Source organism: Anser cygnoides, chromosome 2 (genome assembly GCF_040182565.1).
Source record: "Anser cygnoides isolate HZ-2024a breed goose chromosome 2, Taihu_goose_T2T_genome, whole genome shotgun sequence".
NCBI lineage: Eukaryota > Metazoa > Chordata > Aves > Anseriformes > Anatidae > Anser > Anser cygnoides.
The window spans coordinates 16453026-16465081 of NC_089874.1; the positions used below are offsets into that span (position 1 = coordinate 16453026).

The 12056-nt window shown below is 49.3% G+C and overlaps 1 long non-coding RNA gene across 1 annotated transcript; it reads right to left on the reverse strand.

Moving 5' to 3' along the window:
• Window positions 1-634: 634 nt before the first annotated feature.
• LOC136790020 (uncharacterized) lies at window positions 635-5672 on the reverse strand. The gene is made up of 3 exons (XR_010829097.1): window positions 2308-5672; window positions 1443-1624; window positions 635-957 (listed from the first exon to the last, which is right to left on the reverse strand). It is a non-coding gene; the product is annotated as an uncharacterized lncRNA (long non-coding RNA).
• Between the last annotated feature and the right edge of the window lie 6384 nt (window positions 5673-12056).

The window sequence follows — 12056 nt, forward strand, 5'->3', positions numbered from 1 at the left end:
TGTTTATGCTGGACAGGACAGCCTGAAAACTCGGCTTAATGACACAAGAGGAGTTTAATGTAATTTAAAGACACTGATCAGTAATCACATTATAAAGAAAGTCGTGGGTTTTTTTTCCTACTTCCCCAGCTTCCACTGACTTCATTGTCCACTGCTGTCAATAGGAATGAGTGCACTGTGTCTGCAGTGCTGAGTCTGACATTTTAATGAGCCGAAGTACGGGATTTGAGCAGCACCGAATACCCCAGCCTCTACAGATTACACAGATTTGGGGGAGTGGGAGAGGAAAAGAGAGAGAGAGGGGAAAAAACACTCTTATTTTGGCTAGCTCTACACCAACTGGAGTTGAGAGAGACATCAGCAGGTGATAGGATCGGGTCCAAGTCTGGAATTTTTCCTTCAAAATGCCTGTAAAAGCCACAGCTTGCAAAGGGGCTGAATAAAACATGAGGAGAAACATCGTGCCTGCCTCACTTCTACTGTGAAGAGAAACTAGTGGTGGAACAGGGGTGCCACTTCCCTGGTGTCTTTAGTAGGTGCAGTCCCAGAAATTACATCTTGGCCACTCCATAACTGGCCAACAGAGGCTCTCAATACACTGGAAAACTTATTTGAAGATTCCTTTAATTGTCTCACAACTTTTTTTTTTTTTTCTAACAAAAGCATTGCACTTGAACCACACAGTGCCTGGACATTGGTTTCATTTGGAAAATAAATAATTACAGTGGATGCTTGTGCTATACGTGTTAGACAGCCATGTTGCAGTACAACTTGGAGCACCTGAAATGGAGCACCTGAGTTGTCTGTGCGGTCATGGAACCACAAGTGACATCCACAGGCTGACCCAAAGCGTCCAAGATAGGTGTTGAAAGGTGGGAGGTGTGACCTCACCTTGCCTGCATCACTTTGGGTGGGAGGTGGAGGGATCTATGCTCCTCTCATGAACGACCTTTTCATCTGTAAGGTGAAGTAAATCTCTTTGATGGTCTTTTTTTGTTTTTTTCTCTTCTTTTTTCTCTTCATTTTTTCCCTTTCCCCTTCCCTTCCCTTCCCTTCCCTTCCCTTCCCCCTTCCCTTCCCTTCCCTTCCCTTCCCTTCCCTTCCCTTCCCTTCCCTTCCCTTCCCTTCCCTTCCCTTCCCTTCCCTTCCCTTCCCTTCCCTTCCCTTCCCTTCCCTTCCCTTCCCTTCCCTTCCCTTCCCTTCCCTTCCCTTCCCTTCCCTTCCCTTCCCTTCCCTTCCCTTCCCTTCCCTTCCCTTCCCTTATCCCTGACACCACAGTGCCAGGTGTGTAGGATTTTCCTCTCCATAGCCCTGTGGGATGGTCCCCCCATTAGAGCAGTGTATGTGTATCCTGCCTCTCTAAAATAGTTTCCTTCCACTGCTTCATTTCCCAGAGGGCGATCAGCTGCCACGGGTTAGGAGAAACATTTTGCCACTATCACCTGGCTTAATTCGGGTTTCATCTCCAGGAAGACTGCAGGGTGATGAAACCACCTTGCCACTGCTGACATGCTGCCAGTGGTGCAGGGATAACCGACCGTAGCCAACTCTCCCTTCTGGTGTCCTGGCTGTGCTCGACAAAGCCCACGCAAAGCAGGCGCTGCGCCTCCCCAGCTGTACGAGCCTAACGTAGGACAAGTTTCTGGTTATGATGCACACTATTTTTATACCCGGAGCAGTTTTGTATAGGCCAAGGGGACTTCCAGGACCACTCTGGGCAACTCCCACCTTCTGATACTTCTCACCGTTCAGGACGGTGTGTCTTCACATAACACACATTTTTTCCCGTCCACAAATTCATCCCATTACATCTAATCTTATCCCAAAATGAGCCACCCTTGGTGTTTATAGCTTTCGAATACTTGCGGAGGGTTATCATATCCTCCTCCTTTAGTCATCGCTTGGGCAAGCTGCTTGTGCTGAATTCTTTCAGGCTGTCCTCATGCAGCCATTCCCTCCCACCTCTCGCTCGTGGGGGTGCCCTCTGAAGGCTCTGCGGGCTGCCTGCAGCACCCCAGGCCTGAGGAGCACAGAAACAACGCCAGGAGCCCAGGTGCATGCCCCTTGCCTGTCCCCAGCACGTCCTCACCCTGCCAACCTCTGTGGGCAGCCCCAGATCTTGTCCTCTTCTGCACTGCAGCAAGGGGACGTTAACTAATGCACCTGCTGTCAGTGGCCTGCTTTCCAGGCTTCTCTGTCCTTTTGACGAGCAGAGTTTGGGATTATTTCCCCAAAATGTATTAACTTCACTTTTCCCAGGCACAGTCTAATTTTGCTTAACAAACACCCTTTCTTTTTCCAGCCTACCTGGTCACACAGGCAGGAGCCGCAGCGGTCGCCGGCTGACCCACGCAGTCATGCAGGGTGAGGATTTCCAGCTCCTACAGTGCCCTGCAAGGTGCCCCTGGGTCCTCAGGGGAGATGATCAGGGGTTATTTCCGGGCAGTTCTTTGAGATTAGACACAAAAAGGAACGTGTCCTGATTTTTAGATGTTGAGCGCTTGTCGTTTTTCCACCAGTGATTCCGGCCATCCCACTGCCTAAAGAACGGGGCTCTGGGCATGACTTGACCAAGAGCAGAAATGTTCACCACTCTTGAATTTCACCTCTGAAATTACTTCTGCGGAGGTGACCGAATTTCAGTGATTTTGGAACTGCTTGCAGGCACGTGTGTGCATTACTGCGTGTGTGCCTGTTCTGGTTTTGGAGACAGAGACCAGGCAGAGGGACACTGGTGCTCCCCGAGAGCAGAGGGGGGCAGAGAGGCGTCACCGGGAGCCTGTGGCCTTGCTTGGGAGTGGGGGGGCTGTGCTTCAGCCAGCAAGCTCTTGCATATTTTCCTTCTTCAGAAATAGCCTGAACCGTCTCACACCTCCATAAGCTGCTTTCCAGGAGGTGACCTGCTTTCCCGAATCCAACCATTTAATCAAACTGGGCTTTATTTTTTCATTCTTTATGTAAAGTTACTCCTGGTTCACGAACATTTTCGGCAGCTGTTCTTAGCCTTTCATCATCGCACCTCTTGCTTCCTCGGGGCTTTTTCCCACTTGACAACGGAGGCATCGTGTCTGCCAACACGAAGGGAGCATTCTTAATTTCACTGCCGTGAGCCTTTAGAAAACTGGCTCTTCAGCAGAGAATGGCTTACGTTTCACTAGACTGCAAACGATCCTGCAAACTCATATTTACTAAGTCGGACTTAATCCGTGGAAGGTTTCCCACACCCAGCTGTCTGGCACCTGGGCAAGCAGGGCCAGCTCCACAGAGAGGCTGACGTGATGTGACCAGCCTGCAGATGACACAAAGGAGTCACACATGCAAGTTCCCCCTGCGTCAGCCTTCTCCCTTCAGCTCCCCCCTTCCAGCTTCTCCAGCACGCAGGGGAAGGAGGTCATCACATGGTCAGCACCAAATAGTCGGGGAGATGACCTAGAAGATAAAGCGTCTGCAACTCCTCATGCTGGACATCACACCCAAATCTCTCCACAGCTCTATCGTGTTACAGGGTAAAGGCAAGTCCGTGCTGCCTCCACCAGCTCTCCTTCAGCACGAGAGCAGCCAGGGCTGGTGCACCTTGTGCAGAGCTACTACTGGAGCACCAGGTGTCTTGGGGTCCTTCAGGGAGGGAAGGAGGGCCTTCAGCTCCTGCACAGCATTAGATGGAAAGGTGAGGCGTCCTGCTGCAATGGCAGGGGTTCAAGGCAAATTCCCCACGTATAGCCCTGGGTTACTGGGAAAACTTAAGCACCTGTAGCAACAGTGGGACTCCTCTCCACTCAGACTGCCCTAGTGGAGTCATACACCCTGGGCTCCTTCAAAGTCAGTGGGGAAAGGGAAAAAACTTTTGGATACAGTTCACTTGGTTTACCTACCTCTTTACAGATGAGACAATTCAAATACTAGAATCCAGCAGCTGAGCTCAGTAGAGCTCTGCTGGCTACAGATCTCACCCATGGTGAATGCTTCTCCAAAGCATGGAGCCATGAGGTGGACTCAGATGTAATCATCTCTCAAGTCTGAAGGCTGAAAATGAACGAAAGAGGGGGTAGGCAGGGCATCGCAGTGGTCACGGTGACAAAGCCATTTATAGCTGGTTCCATGCCCTCTCTTATCTTACCCATTCCTGGTCACCTCCTCTGTAGGCAGGAATAAAAGCTGAGGAATTATTGGGCTTTCAGCTTCAGCAAGTGCCACAAAAACTGAGGTGAGGAGCCCGAATGATGTAGCTACCCTGGCTTTCAAGTCTGTGCTTACCCAACACCAGAACCAGGGGAAACAGCCCTGAGGCATCCTTTTGGTGGGCTGAAAGCCAGTGCATGTCCCCTGATGTCAGTGCAATGCTGCGCCCAAGCTAACAAATCCAGGGCTTATTAGCTCAGGTGCAATGCCAGCAAATGCGTCAGTACTGCCTTCAGACCCACACTGCCATGTCTGTGCAACACAAGGCTGCACCTTGTGCTGTTACCAGCTCCCCGTGCATGGGCAGCTCTGGGCTGCTAGTTTCAGGGCGTATACGGCTCATAACCACTGCTTGCTTCAGGCCAAATGTGCAAGGCTCACCTCCCTCTCACTTCTATATACACAGTAATAAACTCCATAAATAAGTCACAGCAAATGAGAGAGAAGAAAGTCCAAGCCTGGTTTGTTCACCCATTTGGCTCTGTGCTTTGGGAATGAGCAGACTGCCAAAACCCCACTCTTGCTGCTTCCTTCGGGGTGAGCGGCTTCACCTTGGCCACAAGCATCCTGTCCCCCTGCCTGTCCACATCTCTTCCACTGCACCACATTTGTCCCACCACTTCTGGCCTCCCTTTACACTTGCCTGTTTTTAGCCTTCAGATTTCTGGAGACAGCCGTGCCTGTACCTCATTACCTCCGCTAGGAGGTTTTTGGGACACGTGTTGCTCTGCCATGCATGCCCCTGAGTGCCTGATGCTCTGAGGGAAGGAGCTGGACTTGGTCAGCCTTGCTTGAACTGAGGGCTCTCAGTTCGACCTCACTCTCTTAGTTCTCATGTCCTAGACAAGGTACTAAAAGGCGTCTCACAGGTTGAAATTGTTGTGGTCCCAAAATACTTTCAAAAGATATAATGTCCGTATGTGAAAACACTCACTGTCACCAGTGCAACATGACAGGAATACTGCTGTTGGTTAGTCCATTTAGTCCTTTCTAACAGCTTCCCCATTGCAACGTGTGAAGCACTTGAGTATTGTTACTACTCAAGTATAAGTTACTTGAGTAAGCACATGAAGTGCTTAAAAATAATAGTTTTGTGTGTGTCATGGGGAAATAGTTTTGTGTGTGTGATGGGGACCAGTTTCTCTGCGAACTGCTGTGCTGCTATGATCTGGCTGTGGAGTAAAAGCCCCCCAGCAGCTCCGTCCCTGGCCACCTGCAGGAGGAGGCATTCAGCACCAGCCCTGCTCTGAACCCAAGCCCCACACGCCAGCAGGCGTTTCACTCTCTCCTTTTATCACCTCAGCCGAGCTGACATTTCCTGCACGTTTCCAAAGCTTGTGCACACGAGGGTGCCATGGGGGTGAAGCGGCTGGGGGGTGGCAGCAGCTGGGCACAGGGAAGCATGCCCCGGCTCGGTTCGGTGAGGTGAGAGGTGCCTGTCAGGATGGCGGGCGACCTCGCCAGCTCTCCTCGAGCAACTGTGGGAAGAAGGGGGGAAGGAAAGAGGACAGCAAGTTCAGAGAGAGCCATCTGGGAGCCTAAGAGCCACGGCTGATCCGTGCCAGGGGCAAGACACCGCTCTGCCCACCAACGTGCCAGGTATCCTGCCAGAGCAGGCGGGATGGAGCCACCAGAAACACGCACTCATGGGATGGATGGAGGAGGGCTGTGTGGGTGTACAGAAGCGCCTCGCTGCGCCGACCCACGCTCATCACAACCTCTCTGAAGCCCTGACCAGCCCAAACTCCCAGCTGGGGCAGGCGAGGGGAAGCGAGGCCGTGCCCCCCGGCCCCAGGAGCCTGCTCACACTGGCTACCAGACGCACAGCCGGCAGGGGACGTGCTCGAGGGGCCACACAAAGCCCCCTCGCCTCGCCCTCGCGGCCCGCTGTAGGGCCGCCGCCCCGGGGGGGAGCCGGGGCTCGGGGCCGGCCATGAGGCCGCGGGCCGGGCTGGGCGAGGCGGAGGTGCCACCTGCCGGCCGCGGGGCTCCATGGCAGCGGGCCCACGGGCTCGGCCCCGGGGCTCGGCCCGCGGCAGGGCGGCCGGCCCCCGAGGCAGCGGGTTGCCGAGGGCCCGAGGGCGCCGGGAGGAAGGGGAACCTCACAGGAGGCCCCAAAAATATGGGAGCGGCGCCAGGGGGCTGTGAGGGCACCCAGCCATTTCCCCCGTCTCACTGCTGCACCTCAGACTCGCAATGTGTTTTTTTTGCGGTTTGGTCTGGTTTGGTTTGGTTTGGTTTGGTTTGGTTTGGTTTGGTTTGGTTTGGTTTGGTTTGGTTTGGTTTGGTTTCTAACCATGGTTTTTTTTTGTATGCCTTAGGTGCAGAGGAGGCGCGGTGTCGGCGCCGTGCGTGTGGTGCAGCCACCGCTCATCTGCCTGCGCGAGGTCCTGTGACCGCGGCTCACATGATGTGGCGTGATGGTGAAACAAGAACAATCTGCCATTAAATTCAAACAAGGCTGGCAGCCTTCTGCTGCTGCTTAATATAAAATGGAAACACATTTTAGTCACTCAGTGCTGGCATTTCCCCAGCAGTTTTTCCTTGTCTCTCCCCTTCCCAGAAGGTACGATCGTTAGCCCATCTACCAGGGGCATCTTCTCATTAGCAGGCATCCTCGGCCTGCCTTCCCTGGGCTCTGCTGTCCTCCCCACACACAGCTCGGTCCCTGATCTGGAACATGCTGCTTTAAGGGGTTTAAACGTTTCTTAATGAGTTTGGCTAAGCGAGGGGAAGATTTGGTGAATACCCTTTGGGGGGAACAAAGCAATAGAAGACTTGCTGAGGACAAGTGAGGATGCTGCACGCACTGGTGTATTCCCAGAAGGTCCACTTTTACGCTCAGTCATATCCAACACGGGACATCTTGCTTTAGAGACATACGTGGAATCAAAGCTGCTGCTACCAGCATCTCACAGACCACTCTGCCTGTTCTGTGTTATTGTAAATGAGGCAGCTGCAGGAAGCTCCTCAAACGCAAAAATGCATGTGCTTCTAGCACTCAGTCTTGAACACCAGCAAGTAGGGTTTATTGGAAAAGGTGGTACCTTATTTGACGAACCTATGCAGGTTCCTCAGAAACCTCACCTTATGAAGTCTTTGCACATATTTTATGGACAAACTGTAGCTCTTCTTCTGCAGAGTGTACTCTGTCCAAACTAGTAGCAAAACATATCCTGGTGACCTTACTGAGAGAAAACAAAATATTAAAAAAAAAAAAAAAAAAAAGCAAAAGGATTTTATATCTGCTGGTCAGTACCCCAGCTGTCAGAGGTCTAACGCATTCTGCTCTCCTTGCCTGTGCACATTCCTGCTCCCCTGCACACAACACACGCCCAGGCTTTTGCCTGCTTGCTGGTGTGCACCACCTGAATAAGGAAGCAGGGAGCCTGTGAAATCCTTTTTTCTTGGGTTTGGTTAATTATTTTTCTCCAATGGCCCAGGCAATGAGATTGACTTGGTGATGGTTCAGAGGATCTCATCTTCACAGGTCATTCCTGGAGGGCTCCAACTTGTCTCTGTGTTGTTCAGGCTCTGGACTCCCAAAGTTTGTTCCTGTGCTCTGTAATTTTGGTGTAATTTTGGCTAGTTTTTCTGTGCCTCACGGCATGCAGAGTGTTGAGCATTGCATCTGCTTTTGCAAAGTTCATCTTGCAAATCTTAATTCATCCAGTAATCATATGTTGGCAGAATGTCTGGTTCTATCTAAACCAAAAAGCATTATAAAAATTAAGTCTATTTTGCTGGAAATCTTGATTCTAAAGTAAACCAGAGGCTCCTGGATAAAGTCAAAACCCCAGGCTATTTCTGGTAGTTTTCTTTTTGCGAAGTGTGCTAAATTGCTTAGTTTTTATTCCTCTGGTGTGGTACAGTGTGGCACAGTTCTGCTTCTGGTCTGCAGCCAAATTTTAAAAATCCTTTCTGAACTAGAGAATCATCTTTCCCAGATCACTAATAAATCACATAGAAAAAATCAGGGAAAAAAAGAAAAAAACAGAAAAGTTTTAACTGTGCATTAAGACACCAGCAATCATACTCCTGAAAGGAAAAAAAAAAAAAGGCAAGACTTCAATGAAATGAAGGTAGCAATCAGAGTTGGAAAAAGGAAAAGTATTAGAACTAGTTTAGATTTTTCTTGGAAACTACTTGCATAAATGACTGAAGTTCAAAAAGCTCTAAAAGTAAAAGAATAAAATATTGCCTGGGCCCCCATAAATAAGCCAAGCCAAATCAATTACTTTTCTCTCTATAAGTCATGAGCAATTTATAAAGCGCAGAATGAACAATGATTTCTGTGAGAACAGAGGCACTTATAATAAAGTGTTACCACTTCAACAACATTATTATATACAGCATCCAATTTATGGAGCTGGGAAGCAGGAACCTTTCTTTGCAGTAAGTTGCCATTACCGAGAGTAGCGATCATATCGAGGCTACTATATGTTTATTGGCTGCATAAAGACAATTAATAACCACACAAGTAAACAGTTACCAGTTTGCATAGTAAATACCTAAATTAAAGGGATTAAATATGAGTGCTGCTATCACAGCTCAAGTGGCTCAGCAATTGCCGCAGGAAAACTGATGTGCTGATTACTGCAGCCTGGAACCAGGGGCTGCAGAGGGGGAGGCCGAGCAAACACAGCCCCCTTGGTAAGTGCGAAATTGAAGCCAAGCAGCTTCAACTCTAAGTTAATTCATCAGGCATGAGCCAGCATTATGGAAAATGGGGACACGACAGGTTGCTTTCTCCTCCCTCCCCTTGCTTTCCCAGCATTGCACATTGTCCAGGACTTTTGTCTAATTCACTCGGCTGGTGGTTAGGTGTGTCCAGGTCCCTGCAGAGGAGAGAGCAGAAGTCTGGGGGGTGCAGGTCATGCTTGTAGCATTGGCATCAGCAGCCAGGCTGGGTAACCCCTCACGGCCTCTTCCAGCTTGGTTGGGGTGGTTCAAGTGAAGCCCTTGGTTGGGGCTTCAAATATGCTATTTGAAGTTTTCTTCAAATGCCCCAGTTGCTTATCGTGAAGAGAGAAGAGGACAAAACTGTTCCTTATGCGTAAATATCGTGTCTTTTAGCAACAGGATGTAAGAAACTTGTCCTGGCTGTGGAAACATATTCCTGCTCTAGCCTAAGGGGTGGCACCGAGCAGGAAGGATTTACAAAGCTTTGTACAGGCTGCGCTGTAGGGTCTTGCCAAGAGAAAACTGGTGCTTCCTTTTGTCTGTCGGTGAGTCAGGACTGCACGTGAACCTCGAGTCTTGGGGCTGCCCTTACATTATGACTGTGGCTGTAGAAGCAGGATGGGGCCTTCTTTGCTACTTGGGCTTAGGGAGAACGCAAGATTTGGGGTGGAAGAGTGTGAAGATGCAGCCCCTGCTGCAGATCTTGTGCGCCTGCCTTGGCTGCTGGGCACCTTGCATGGGTTTCCTGAGGAACTGAGGGCAGGGAGCACACAAAGGCAAAGCAGCCCAGCTGCAGGAAGGATGATGATGCGCATGCAGCGCGTGGTGCTCCCTCCTTTGCCCCCTTTGAGTGCAGAGGAGCATGCAAGAGGGCTGTCCTCCCACGAGACAGGGCTGCCAACTCCATGGCTGATGAAATACTGCCCCTTGACCACGTATCCCCATCCCCGAGTACCACAAAAACAAACCGCACAAGCTGTTGGTACAGAACAGGGCTGGGGGCTGCCAAAGGGGGAGTTTAAAACCATGTGCAAGTTGCAGAGCAACTGCAATGTCTTGTGAACAGCAAAACAGCACCTTTGGTAAATGAGGAGTGCTTGCAAGAAGCCAGCACAATGTGTATGCTAAGGCTTAACATGAAGAGGAAAAACAGGAAAATATTTCAACTCTTTTTTGTTGTGGTTTTTTTTTTTTTTTTTGGTAATACTATTATTGTAGGGTCAGGACACTTTGCTTAGAGAAAAACTAATGCTGTGGCTACACTACCCCAGTACGGATACAGGATATAGCAGAACTTAGCCGCAGATCCAATGCAAATTAGGAAACTAGAAAGGTTAGGAACGTTCATCTGTGCATGGCAGCATCCTGGGCTCATATGATCAGCCACATGCTGCTGCCCCGTGAGAGGCAAAGGGGACCCTGTACCCAAAAGGGATTCCCTGCAGCATCAGCTATCAGCTGCCAGCACTCCCAGCGCTGGGAGAGCAAAACAGTGAACAGGGGCCTCGTGTTGGAGCGATGACCTGGGTGTGCAGGCTGCTTTCTCCTATTTCTGGGCTGTGATACGCTATTCTGCTCCCACCAGAGCACCACAGGCTTTCAGAAGAGTTCAGAATCAGCTTTCACCATACTGCACGTGGGCCCCCAGCTCCTGCCCCACTAAATACATGTTTGTGAGACTGCTGGTGTACAGAAACAAGCCTCCCAAACTGTAAAAATTAGTTTTTGATCTCCGCTACCTCCCTTCCATCTTCCTTCCTCTTCTGGCTAAAGCATATGGGCTGCAAATTTTTCAGACAATGTTTTATTTGCTGTTTTGGCACGCTAATGCGTTCAAGTGTCCAGCCCATTTCACTGCTAGCAAAGCCTTACATGTGCAGGAATGTTTGTGAAATCAAACAGCTGTATTTTTAAGTCAGTACCCATCAGTTTTAAACCACAGGAGATAAGATTCGGAATCCTGGCTCGAGACCTGGAAGCTGCGAGATCGACAGAGAATCCAGAATGCTGTGTTCAAGGTACTGCCTTTTTCCAAACACACAGCCCCTGTGCCGGAGACTTTGCCTTTGAATTCACCCTAGACATTAAGTGGGGGTCTATTTGAAACAAGCATACAGCATTAAATACCCCAAGCACACAAACAGCTCCCCCTTCCTTCCCCCATGCCCATGCTGTATTTCCTACACGGGGTTGTAAAATCCATTCAAGACAATGTTAGAGGCCCTTTCCAATTTCTAGCCACAAACAGCATCCCCACGATGGAGAGAAATGGCAGCAAAAATTACAGTATAACCCCACAGTTCTGACTGAGGCCTCGCACTGACTTGCTTTCTACTGTCAGCTTTGCATTTCAGCAAAGCGTGTTGATAAATAACAAGTATATTAAGGACAATAAAAATATTTTATTTTCTCCACAGCTTTGAGTTGCTTTCGAAGCTTTCCTTTACAAAGTTAGGAACAAAGCACTAAGAAAGAAGTTGGGTTCTGCTCCAGTTCCAGGAACTGGGACACAAGATACCAAAATGTTTTAAAATTACGGGAACTCCAATAGCTGACGACACTTAATTATATTTCACTGCCTGCAGGCCTCTGTGCCTGCTGTCACCCTTTTTAGCTGGGTTTCCAAAAGCTTTAGAGGTGGATGTTGCCCTTCAGCAGCACTTGGAGGACTGATAGTGTTTTCAAAAAAAAACAAAAATAAATGATGCTACACTGACAGAGGGAAAAACAAGGTCAATCACGCCATGCAAATCAGCTCTGCTAGAGAGAAAATCAAAACAGAGGAACGTGCTACCCTCACAGTACATGAATAAACAAAACTTAACTCCTGCTTGATTTTATCACCAGAGAGGGTGAAAGAGAAAAATACATAGGTGCAAAAGTACTTAGACAATAGCATGAAGGCAGCAGTGAGTTTGGAAACCTCTCAGTGCTTGAAAAAATATCTTGTCACTATAAAGCCCTGCATTTTCAAACTAAGAGTGTTCTCTCTTCCAGAAGACATAGTTGAGGATTTCTGAGGAAATAGCAGTATAGGACACTGTATAGGAAGAATCCTGGCTCTAAATATTGTTGCTGCCCTTTTATTGTGTTATTTTCAGTTCTTGACAGAAACCAGTATGAAAAGAAATACACCAGTTCTGAAAATTCACCTGTGATATCTCACATCAGCTGAACAGTGTTTGTGTGTTTCT